The 12,390-nt window shown below is 34.4% G+C and overlaps 1 protein-coding gene across 2 annotated transcripts in view; it reads left to right on the top strand.

The window, feature by feature from the left end:
* Window positions 1-684: 684 nt before the first annotated feature.
* The window catches only part of LOC126977014 (proton-coupled amino acid transporter-like protein pathetic), a 64,974-nt gene continuing 53,268 nt past the window's right edge, over window positions 685-12,390 (top strand). The window contains exon 1 of one of the 2 annotated variants that reach the window (XM_050825662.1): window positions 685-769. The gene's annotated coding sequence lies outside the window, so the exon portion shown is untranslated. Of the gene's footprint in view, window positions 770-9,104; window positions 9,182-12,390 lie in introns of those variants that run through there. The other variant, XM_050825663.1, reaches the window with a different exon arrangement.

Raw genomic sequence — 12,390 nt, 5'->3', positions numbered from 1 at the left:
ATCGACCGCATTCGCTCAATTTGAAAACATGAACCATCCTTACTTTGACATTTATATTCAGGGGTCTCATGAACTCGTAAAGTTATATTTTAGTAAAATATAGTCTCTATGGTGTATTTATGTAAGTATCTAAATTAGTGTTTATGATAGGCCTATAGGCCAGATATGCTACCCTCTATTCTATAATTTTTTTTATGAAAATACGAGACGAGACGAGCAGGACGTTCAGCTGATGGTAATTGATACGCCCTGCCCATTACAATGCAGTGCCGCTCAGGATTCTTGATAAACCCAAAAATTCTGAGTGACACTACAATTGCGCTCGTCAGCTTGAGACATAAGATGTTAAGTCTCATTTGCCCAGTAATTTCACTAGATACGGCGCCCTTTAGACCGAAACTCAGTAAAGTTTACACATTACTCCTTCACGACAGAAATGGGCGCCGTTGTGGTGCCCATAATCTAGCCGGCATCATGTGCAAAGGAGCCTCCCACTGGTAAAAGCCTCTAATCAGTAACGCAAGTCAGTACGCCACTGTAAGACAAATTCGTTTTATCACCTTTACGCAATTATTGTCTAATCTATTTTATACTCTATAGAAGGAAAGATAAGGTGTTTATTTCTTTGTGGGGTTATTGAAATATCGCCGGCGCATGTTTCAACGATTCGTAGGTCAGTCAATTTGAAATGTTTGCTGGTGTTGCACCGTAATGTGAATTATAAGTGAAAAAAATTATTATAGAAATCAACGACACTATTTTAATTTTGGTGAGTTATTAACAATATTACTACTAACTATACAAATGATTTGAGTTTTCTTTAGTGTTAATTCCGCCAATATTTGTCTTTAAACAATTCGACACGAGTTTCGCCTCTACACGAGGCATCCACAGGACGTGTTGTCTCGTCAAAATCTGGCACGTGACTCACTGAGTAAGTAGTAGTAATATTGGCGGAATTAACACTAAAGAAAACTCAAATCATTTGTATAATTATGGATTTCCGCAAAGTAACGCCTAATTCAATTAATTTTCTACAAAGTATTTAGTCCGAAAGAGGAAACTTGCTTATGAACATTTTCATGCAGAGATATAATTAAATAATTATTTTTGTCATTAATATTTGTAACAAATAAATTTTACGTACTCTCTATTGAATATATATATGGCATTATATTAATTTATAATTTATTAAGTAAAATAATTGGAACGTAACATTAAATTAAGTATTGCGCAAAACATATTATATTACTTTAAAACTAATTAAATAACGAATTAAATTTATATTTAATAACATAAATAATAATTAACATACAATATTTACAAATCAAAAAAAAAAAACATTTAAATTTTACATTGATCAAAAACTCAAACTCAAACTCCTATATTAAATTGAAAACTTATTTTGGCACGGTTAATACTTCTTTATGTTGTGGTTCTTGAATGAGAATAAGCAGTCAGGCTTGGATATGTAACGCTCATTCGGCTAAAGTTGACTTTAGTATAGCCATCTCAGTTTTAACTATATCAATATACTTACATAACACTAATAATTATTATATTATACTAATAATTATTTTTATTTTATTTTTTATTTTTATTTTATTTTACATTTTTTGGAAAACATACAGCTAGGTTAAAAAATATAAGTTACATACATAATTACAGAAGGACAATTAAAAGTTTTCACAGATAGAAATCGATATATGATGTAAGAGTTAAGTGGACAACAAATACGAAAATTATATAAAATGATAAAGAGACAAAAAAAAAAATAACTCAAATTTACAATTACACCTGATTGAAAAAGTTCTCGGTAAGGAGCTGTTTTACCTGCCTGATTGGAGTGGTGAACAAATCCAGGTCTAATAGCTTAGACAAGTAGTTGAAAGACCGACCAGCCCACAGTAGATAACTATTTTGTCAATAATTAGTTCTAGCTCCGGGAACATGCAGGCAGCATGGTCTCCGGAGTGAAGCAAACGGAACCTGAAGACCAATGCGCGCGAGCAGTTCAGGACAGTCGACCGAACCCCTCGCTATATTCATTAAGTAAATGAGATCGGCTATACGTCTCCTCTCTTCCAATGGCAGAATATGGAATTTTTGACAGCGCTGATTATAGTTCGGAAGATATGCTTTTATTTTAATTTGAAGATGACGCAGAAACCGTTTTTGTAACCCTTTAATACGTCTAATGTATATATTGTAGACGGGGTTCCACACTTGTGAGGCGTATTCTTATCATAATACTTTTACTGTAGCTGTATTTAAGACTAAGACCACGGACAGAAATACAGACAGACGCAATCGTCAATAGAGAAGATGATATTTGAACATATATCACAAAGCAACTTCTAATTTTTATTTCTTCACAATACAATCACCAATAACAGACAAATTGAGAAAATATACACATAATAAGAAAATTTTAAATAAACAGTCTCTATGACTTGTCGTTTTAAATCAATCAATCACCAGTGGAAGGCTCCTTTGCACCGGACGCCGCCGGCTAGATTATGGGTGAAGCAGTAATGTGTAAGCATTACTGTGTTTCGGTCTGAGGGTGACGAGCGCAGTTGTAGTGCCACCCAGAATTTTTCGGGTTTTTCAATAACCCTAACGTCCTGCTCGTCTTGTCCCTTATTTTCAAAAAAAAAGTTCAATATTGCCATAGATTCAGTACAGAAAAATACTGGCTAACCTTTGTACTATCTTTGTTGATGTTTCACATCCTTTAGTGAATTGTCATTTAAAGTAGATAAAGACAAAAACCAGTCCAATAGAAAAAACAGGTTTATTATATGTATAACGTTAATATATAAATAAGATGGTATTTCATCAACATATAAAATTTTAAAACAAAATTTATAAACGGTGCAGGACTCGAATACGCGACCTCTCCCGTTCCGTGCGAGCGCTCTTCCAACTGATTCAACGTCTCGAGTGACGTATCGTTTATAAATCTTGTATGTTTTTTTCAACACTCAGGTTGGAACTTCATTTTCATCAAATTATATTTGCGTTATTAATCCCAGAAGTGAGTGTTATCACTTTAAAAAATAACAAATTCTTATGGTATTACTTCATTAATACCTGTTTACATTGAATAATGTTAAAACGTGATATTTGTTTCAAATTGCAATTTGAAAGCGGACAATGTATAAGATCTCCTAAAGAATTATTTATTCCTGTTTGATCCTATTCGGGTTTTTAACAACTAAAATATTTGGCAAAAACAAATTAAACCAATGTCACCTTAGGTCATGGAAGCGACACTTATGAATGTTAAAGGTTTGTCTACTTTTAACCAGTTACCACCACTTGGTTGAGCTGATGATGTGAAGACACAAAACTCAGTGAAGACACAGAACACAAAACTCATCGGCACTCTGCTATATCATAGACAGCTACATCGTTTAACAAATTATTTTAAACAATTTGTTATCTTTTTTATACAATTTGAAAACATAATTTTACGAACGATGCGGGAGTCGAACCCACAAACTCTGGCGTTCCGTGCCAGTGCTCTGCCAAATGAGATTTGAACAAAACATACGAGATTGTATGACGATACGTCACTGGAACGGTTAGCTCAGTCAGAGGTCGTGGGTTCGAGTCCCGCATCGTTCTAAAAATAATGTTTTCAAATTTTATTTGTGTATTAATCCTAGAAGTGAGGGTTATCACTTTAAAAACATAACAAATTGTTTAGCTTTACAAGAGCGACATCTCAAGTCAATTTCGTAGTATGCAAATATTGGCAGGTTATCAACTGTAAAAGTAGATCCTGTAGATGAAGCCACAACCTACGAGTTGAACAAAGCATACAGGATTTTATGACGATACGTCACGCGAACGGTTAGCTCAGTTGGCAGAGCATTGGCACGGAACGGCAAAGGTCGTGGGTTCGAGTCCCGCATCGTTCTAAAAATAATGTTTTCAAATTTTATTTGTGTATTTATCCTAGAAGTGAGGGTTATCACTTTAAAAACATAACAAATTGTTTAGCTTTACAAGAGCGACATCTCAAGTCAATTTCGTAGTATGCAAATATTGGCAGGTTATCAACTGTAAAAGTAGATCCTGTAGATGAAGCCACAACCTACGAGTTGAACAAAGCATACAAGATTTTATGACGATACGTCACGCGAACTGTTAGCTCAGTTGGCAGAGCATTGGCACGGAACGGCAAAGGTCGTGGGTTCGAGTCCCGCATCGTTCATAAAATTTTGTTTGAAAATCTCCCTGATCGTCTCAATCAACTTAATTCATTAAGCTACAGGTTCTACATAAGTATTAACCCACGAATAACTAACATCGAATTATCAATAACTATAAAAACGACAAGTCATAAAGAAAAAATAAGGGACTAGACGAGCAGGACATTCAGCTGATGGAAAATGAAGCCCAAAAATTCTAAGCTACACTACAATTGCGCTCGTCACCTCTTCACATAAGTTGTCAAGTCTCATTTGCCCAGCAATTTCACTAGTTACGGCACCCTTCAGACCGAAACGCATTACTGTGTTTCGGTCTGTGCTTACACATAACTGCTTCACGGCAGAAACAGGCGCCGTTGTGGTACGCATAATCTAGCTGTCATACGGTGCAAAGGAGTCTTCCACTGGTAATACGATATCATTATAGTTTATAAAAATTATGTATTTCCTTGCTTTGTTTCGTTAATCGTGTTTATATTGTGAAAAAAAGTTATGGAATTCTAAAATGGAACACTCCGGGACGATGATACGTTTTAGTTTGTGCGATCGTCAAAATTTTTGACATTCTGGCATCGTTTGGAAATTATGTGGCAGCAGTGCAATGAATTTAACTAGAAAAGCATTCGCGCCATTTATGATTTTCGCTGTGGCTTAAGTCAACAAGAAAGTTGCCACGTACTTTAATTGGCAGTTGCTGATAATGTTCCATCTCGTAGCAAGGATAAGATAATCCTGGTTCGGTGAAGACATCTGACATGGACGTGATTATGCCTGTGACGATTTTCATCTGGTGACTCCTATTATCGGAGCTGATATTGATACCATACTAGATCTGGTAAAAACTGATAAAAAATTATATGTCAGAAAAATTCATACTGATCCTTAGGATATGAGGGGTCGGAAGCTTTTCATTCACTCGATGATTTTAACTTGTAGGTTCAGGGCTTGTAGAGTTGGTAAGCTATTGCATAGCTTCTATCGCGGGCCTTGAGCGTGGAGACCGAATCCAGAAATTCCGTAACGGAAATAACCTAACACTTAGGTACTTCCTAGATCTATGTAGATATTTCTATGTCTTTTTGTGCAGAAGGTCTCAGGTTCGAACCTGGGGTACGTCTTGATTTTTTTTAATTTTTTAATTTTTTTTATCACGTTTTTTAATTTTTATTATTATGACAAGCATTTTTATTTAATTTCATCTGTCCCGTTGTCTGTCTGTAATCAAATCTTGCAAGTTAAATTTTACTCACTTCCCGTTTGCTTTTTTTTTAATTCATTTTATCAAAAAAAAAACTGCCTCTGGTGTTGCAAGAGAATGTGGGCGGCTGTAGTCATTTAACACCAGGTGACCCGTACGCTCGTTTGTCCTGCTATTCCATAAAAAAAAATATAATTAAAATTGCATAATTTGATAAAAAATGCTATGCAATAGCTTTACCGCGGCAGTCCCCGAGTGCCACACGTCTTTTTTTATGAGTATGAAAAAGTCAAGGAGACTTAGAGCTATATAATTTTGAGTTGCATAGGGTCCCTTAACTACTGTAGGCTCAACAATGATATCATTGTATTAAGAATCGTTGTGGTGGGATAAGATTCTTCTTGAAATTCAAAACTTCGCGACGACTTCAACAAATTAGGATTTTGCTATGCAAGACGATATAAAGAGGCGACGAATTTAAGTCTACTTTTTACATTTGGTTACTTTTTCCCTTTTGTTATTTATATAGTAATATATTGTATTTAAGAAGCACAGATGGTAGGAATAAGTATAAATACGAGGAAACTAACTGCCGCTTACATGTATGAAATATAATAATTACATAATAATGAATAGCGCCGTGTTTGTCGACTGCATATTTAGAGCTCTATTTACGAGTCTATTCAAAAAAGTTTAAATTAATTGAAGTTCCCTTTCGTGGAAATTTTAGATTGATATGATATGTGTAGGTTCCTTCAAAAGAAGCGTGCAGAACATTGTCAAAGGTCTCTTGTAAGGTTTTGTCTTTTACGGCCGTTCCCAATATGCTGTCTACATATAGAGAAAAATGACTACCTTCTACTGGCAGTAATTAGCTGTCAATAATCTGAAGCTGTCCCAATACACCTGATAAGTCATTCTTATCGCCTTATATTGGGACGCGTGAATTGAAATTTCCAAACAAAATTCTATCGCTGGTAAGCTATACGTCGTCCCATTAACGACAGCGTGTACGGATAAGGTAAGTTACCATCGATAAGTTTATTGGGACAGAAAAGTCAGCGATAGTTATATCAAGTAACAGATAGACTCAATATTGGTAACGGCCGTTATCCGTTCCGGACTGTTTCTTCGTATCCGGAATTTGCCGATTCGATCCCAGTCATGTACCAAATGTTTTCGTCCATCAATTTCATAAGTACATCTTTCGACCAATTTACTATGCGACAAAAAAGCATCAAAATAAACTTTATAGTAAGCAAGCGAAATTTAAAGGATGCGATCTTATCTAACATAACCAAAAAAAAACATAACTCACTGGGTAAGTGTGGTCGCCTATGGCCTGATCACCCTTACACAGGCTGCACTTTCATCACGCAAAATAAACATAGTATTTATATAACAATAAGGGACGAGACGAGCAGGACATTCAGCTAATGGTAATTGATACGCCCAGCCCTTTACAATGCCGTGCCGCTCAAGATTCTTGAAAACCTAAAATTTCTGAGCAGCACTATAATTGCGCTCTTCTCATTGAGACATAAGATGTTAAGTCTCATTTGTATATATATATACATATTTCCCAGTAATTTTCCAGTTGTTTCAGACCGAAACAAAGTAATGCCAACACATTACTGCTTCACGCGCCGTTGTTGTACCCATAAACTAGCCGGCATTCTGTGCCATAGCACATGGTAAATGCCCTTGGTTGCCTCTTACCACCCTTGGGCCTGGGACTGCCCTATTATTTCTAGGCTCCGGGGAAGCACAGGGCAAAACGAATAGTAATAATAATGTTGATGCATTTTCACACAAATAACTAAGCCTCAAAATAGGCATAAATTGTACTTTGGCTGCCAGAGAATTATATATTTATAACAATCGGTATAATTTAAATACCTTACCAAACATAAATACCTATATATTCAAATATCCATGTGTCGGAAATATAAGTAACTACACTGCTTGCACCTACCGAGATTTGAAGAAAAAAACCCACCAATCATAAAAACATTTTGACACTTGTGAATGTCAGAAATACGGGTTTTACACTTACCACCATTTGGAAAAGTTAAGCTTTATTGAGTAGAAGTGGCAATAAAATCTGTGCCACTTTTTAAATCAATATTTACAATTACTGCACTTTATTACATAATTTATGTATTACAATGTAAAATGATATAACGTCAATGCAACAAAACCACTCAAACGTGTCGACTCACTTATTTGGGTCAAAAGAAGTAATTAAAAATATATAGACTCGAACCACTTCAAATACGATTTTTAACATATCTCGTCACTGTAAAAGTTAAGAATAAATGTAAAAATGATAAAAGAAAATTATTTAAAATATTATGTAAAGTATTGCCCGTAAGATTAAAACATCAATAGTTATTAGCCATTCACAATTATGGCAATCTAGAACATAACCCATCCCCAATTACGCATAATCACGATGCCCGGTCGATGTCCGCTGGTAAGTTCGAGGTACTTACAAATAATGACTACTACGGTGATAGAACTCTAAGAACCCGCCTATCGTATTTATTAATTATCTTGCCTGAGGAATCCGACTAGAACCCAGTAAGAGAAAATTTAAAACGAAACTTATGAAATATTTTTCAGGATTATCTCAGGATTCTTGAAAAGCCCAAAATTCTCAGCTGCACTAGAATTGCGCTCGTCACCTTGAGGCATAAGATCTTAATTATCATTTGCCCAGTAATGTCACTAGCTATCTATGAAGTTAGTAATATAAATAAATAAATTATTCCTCTGCTTAGTGGCTTGTTGAAGTGAAACTTCTTTAGAATCGTTGTGATTTCAAACCGGATGCAACAGAAAAAACGACAGGTAAGAGACACAAATACAAAAATGTGTAGGATGAAGCAAAGAATGAGACAGAAATATGCATACTATTATATTTTTATGAATGACGCGAGTAGGTATATCTTAATATATTCTTATGTCATACGCACGACTTACAACTGCATAGACACCAGGAGAACATAAATATGATAGCGGGGTTAATAATCTCTTTTATAGCGGTTGAAATCATGTGTCATCCTAGCAACATGTACCAGGACTTCATATGCAGTTTAGAGGTTCATGCACAATGTAGGTTTCACTTCTGACATGTGTACTTTGTACACACGCATTTTTTTTTATTATGGATCGTACCGCATTCACTCAATTTGAAAAGATGAACCATCCTTACTGTGACATTTATATTCAGGGGTCTCATGAACTCGTAAAGTTATATTTTAGTAAAATATAGTCTCTATATTGTATTTATGTAAGTATCTAAATTAGTGTTTATGATAGGCCTATAGGCCAGATATCCTTTATTATATGTTTTTTTATGAAAATACGGCGCCCTTCCGACCGAAACTCAGTAAAGTTTACACATTACTGCTTCACGATAGAAATGGGCGCCGTTGTGGTGCCCATAATCTAGCCGACATCCTGTGCAAAGGAGCCTCCCACTGGTAAAAGCCTCTAATCAGTAACGCAAGTCAGTACGCCACTGTAAGACAAAATCGTTTTATCACCTTTACGCAATTATTGTCTAATCTATTTTATACTCTATAGAAGGAAGGATAAGGTGCTTATTTCTTTGTGGGGTTATTGAAATATCGCCGGCGCACGATTCAACGATTCGTAGGTCAGTCAATTTGAAATGTTTGCTGGTGTTGCACCGTAATGTGAATTAAAAGTGAAAAAAATTATTTTAGAAATCAACGATACTATTTTAATTTTGGTGAGTTATTTACAATATAACTACTAACTATACAAATGATTTGAGTTTTCTTTAGCGTTAATATTTGTCTTTAAACAATTCGACACGTGTTTCGCCTATACACGAGGCATCCACAGGACGTGTTGAGTCGCCAAAATCTGGCACGAGACTCACTGAGTAAGTAGAAGTAATATTGGCGGAATTGACACTAAACAAAACTCAAATCATTTGTATAACTATGGATTTCCGCAAAGTAACGCCTAATTCAATTAATTTTCTACAAAGTATTTAGTCCGAAAGAGGAAACTTGCTTATGAACATTTTCATGCAGTGATATAATTAAATAATTATTTTTGTCATAAATATTTGTAACAAATCAATTTTACGTACTCTCTCTATATAATGCCATATATATATATATGGCATTATATTAATTTATAATTTATTAAGTAAAATAATTGGAACGTAACATTAAATTAAGTATTGCGCAAAACATATTATATTACTATAAAACTTATTAAATAACGAATTAAATTTATATTTAATAACATAAATAATAATTAACATACAATATTTACAAATCAAAAAAAAAAAATCATTTAAATTTTACATTGATCAAAAACTCAAACTCAAACTCCTATATTAAATTGAAAAGTTATTTTGGCACGGTTAATACTTCTTTATGTTGTGGTTCTTGAATGAGAATAAGCAGTCAGGCTTGGATATGTAACGCTCATTCGGCTAAAGTTGACTTTAGTATAGCCATCTCAGTTTTAACTATATCAATATACTTACATAACACTAATAATTATTATATTATACTAATAATTATTTTTATTTTTTTTTATATTTTTATTTTATTTTACATTTTTTGGAAAACATACAGCTAGGTTAAAAAATATAAGTTACATACATAATTACAGAAGGACAATTAAAAGTTTTCACAGATAGAAATCGATATATGATGTAAGAGTTAAGTGGACAACAAATACGAAAATTATATAAAATGATAAAGAGACAAAAAAATTAACTCAAATTTACCATTAAACCTGATTGAAAAAGTTCTCGGTAAGGAGCTGTTTTACCTGCCTGATTGGAGTGGTGAACAAATCCAGGTCTAATAGCTTAGACAAGTAATTGAAAGACCGACCAGCCCACAGTAGATAACTATTTTGTCAATAATTAGTTCTAGCTCCGGGAACATGCAGGCAGCATGGTCTCCGGAGTGAAGCAAACGGAACCTGAAGACCAATGCGCGCGAGCAGTTCAGGACAGTCGACCGAACCCCTCGCATTATTCTCTTCCAATGGCAGAATATGGAATTTTTGACAGCGCTGATTATAGTTCGGAAGATATGCTTTTATTTCAAATTGAAGATGACGCAGAAACCGTTTTTGTAACCCTTTAATACGTCTAATGTATATATTGTAGACGGGGTTCCACACTTGTGAGGCGTATTCTTATCATAATACTTTTACTGTAGCTGTATTTAAGACTAAGACCAAGGACAGAAATACAGACAGACGCAATCATCAATAGAGAAGATGATATTTTAACATATATCACAAAGCAACTTCTAATTTTTATTTCTTCACAATACAATCACGAATAAGAGACAAATTGAGAAAATATACACTCTCTATGACTTGTCGTTTTCAATCAATCAATCACCAGTGGAAGGCTCCTTTGCACCGGACGCCGCCGGCTAGATTATGGGTTCTACAATGGCGCCAATTTCTGCCGTGAAGCAGTAATGTGCAAGCATTACTGTGTTTCGGTCTGAGGGTGACGAGCGCAGTTGTAGTGCAACTCAGAATTTTCGAGTTTTTCAATAACCCTAACGGCACTGCATTGTAATGCGCAAGGCGTATCAATTACCATCAGCTGAACGTCCTGCTCGTCTTGTCCCTTATTTTCATAAAAAAAGTTCAATATTTCCATTCAGTACAGAAAATACTGGCTAACCTTTATACTATCATTGTTGATGTTCCACATCCTTTAGTGAAATGTCATTTAAAGTAGATAAACACAAAAACCAGTTAATATAAATAAAATGGTATTTCATCAACAAATAAAATTTAAAGAAAGAAATTTATGAACGATGCGGGACTCGAAACCACGACCTCTGGCGTTCCGTGCCAGTGCTCCGCCAAATGAGATTTGAAAAAAGCATACAAGATTTTCGTGAGACGTCACTCGAACGGTTAGCTCAGTAGGCAGAGCATTGGCACGGAACGGCAGAGGTTGTGGGTGCGAGTCCGCATCGTTCATAAAATTTTGTTTTCAAATTTTATTTGTGTATTAATCCTAGAAGTGAGGGTTATCACTTTAAAAACATAACAAATTGTTTAGCTTTACAAGAGCGACATCTGAAGTCAATTTCCTAATATGCAAATATTGGGGTTGAGGAGGTTATCAACTGTAAAGTAGATCCTGTAGATGAAGCCACAACCTGAGAGTTGAACAAAGCATACAAGATTTTATGACGATACGTCACGCGAACTGTTAGCTCAGTTGGCAGAGCATTGGCACGGAACGGCAGAGGTTGTGGGTTCGAGTCCCGCATCGTTAATAAAATTTTGTTTTGAAATTATTTTAATTATAATATAACATGTAAAGTAATACAACAAAATATTATAGAAATTAATATTTTAATTTTGCAAGGTGCTACATCCTTACTATGCGTCGCCCGTATGAAATCAAATGAAATGAAATTATAGATCTTACATTTATTGTAGTGTCTTCTATTCGGCTTATTCAAATTAGCATACAAAAAGTTTACTTTAAATTTAATAAATCCTTAACACTATAAAAATTTAGAGACCAATAGTTCGAAAGCACGTGTAATAATGGAATTAATAAATTACGCATTTTTTTTTACAAAAATGAAAGTAAAATTTAATATAACGTCCACATCCATTTATATAAAAAAATAACGTAAGTATATATTTCAGATAGTTTATATCACAAGATCTCTAACATTATTATCTGAATTAGCAATTCTTCATCCTGATAAGGTTGACAATGTAGAGGCAATATCGATCTGAATTTAAATATTCTCATTTCACTGAAACAGCTGAGTAGGCATTTGTACTTTATTGCTGTGGCATTTATATTGAAAATTCTTCAGATATTTTAATATTTTATTCATCCATATATCTATAATATACTAGCTGATTTTGTACTGCCTCAATCGATAAATAAAAGACCTAAACTTTTGTATAAAATAA

This window comes from Leptidea sinapis, chromosome 43, assembly GCF_905404315.1.
Source record: "Leptidea sinapis chromosome 43, ilLepSina1.1, whole genome shotgun sequence".
Classification (NCBI taxonomy): domain Eukaryota; kingdom Metazoa; phylum Arthropoda; class Insecta; order Lepidoptera; family Pieridae; genus Leptidea; species Leptidea sinapis.
This window is presented reverse-complemented; position numbering and strand designations above follow the sequence as displayed.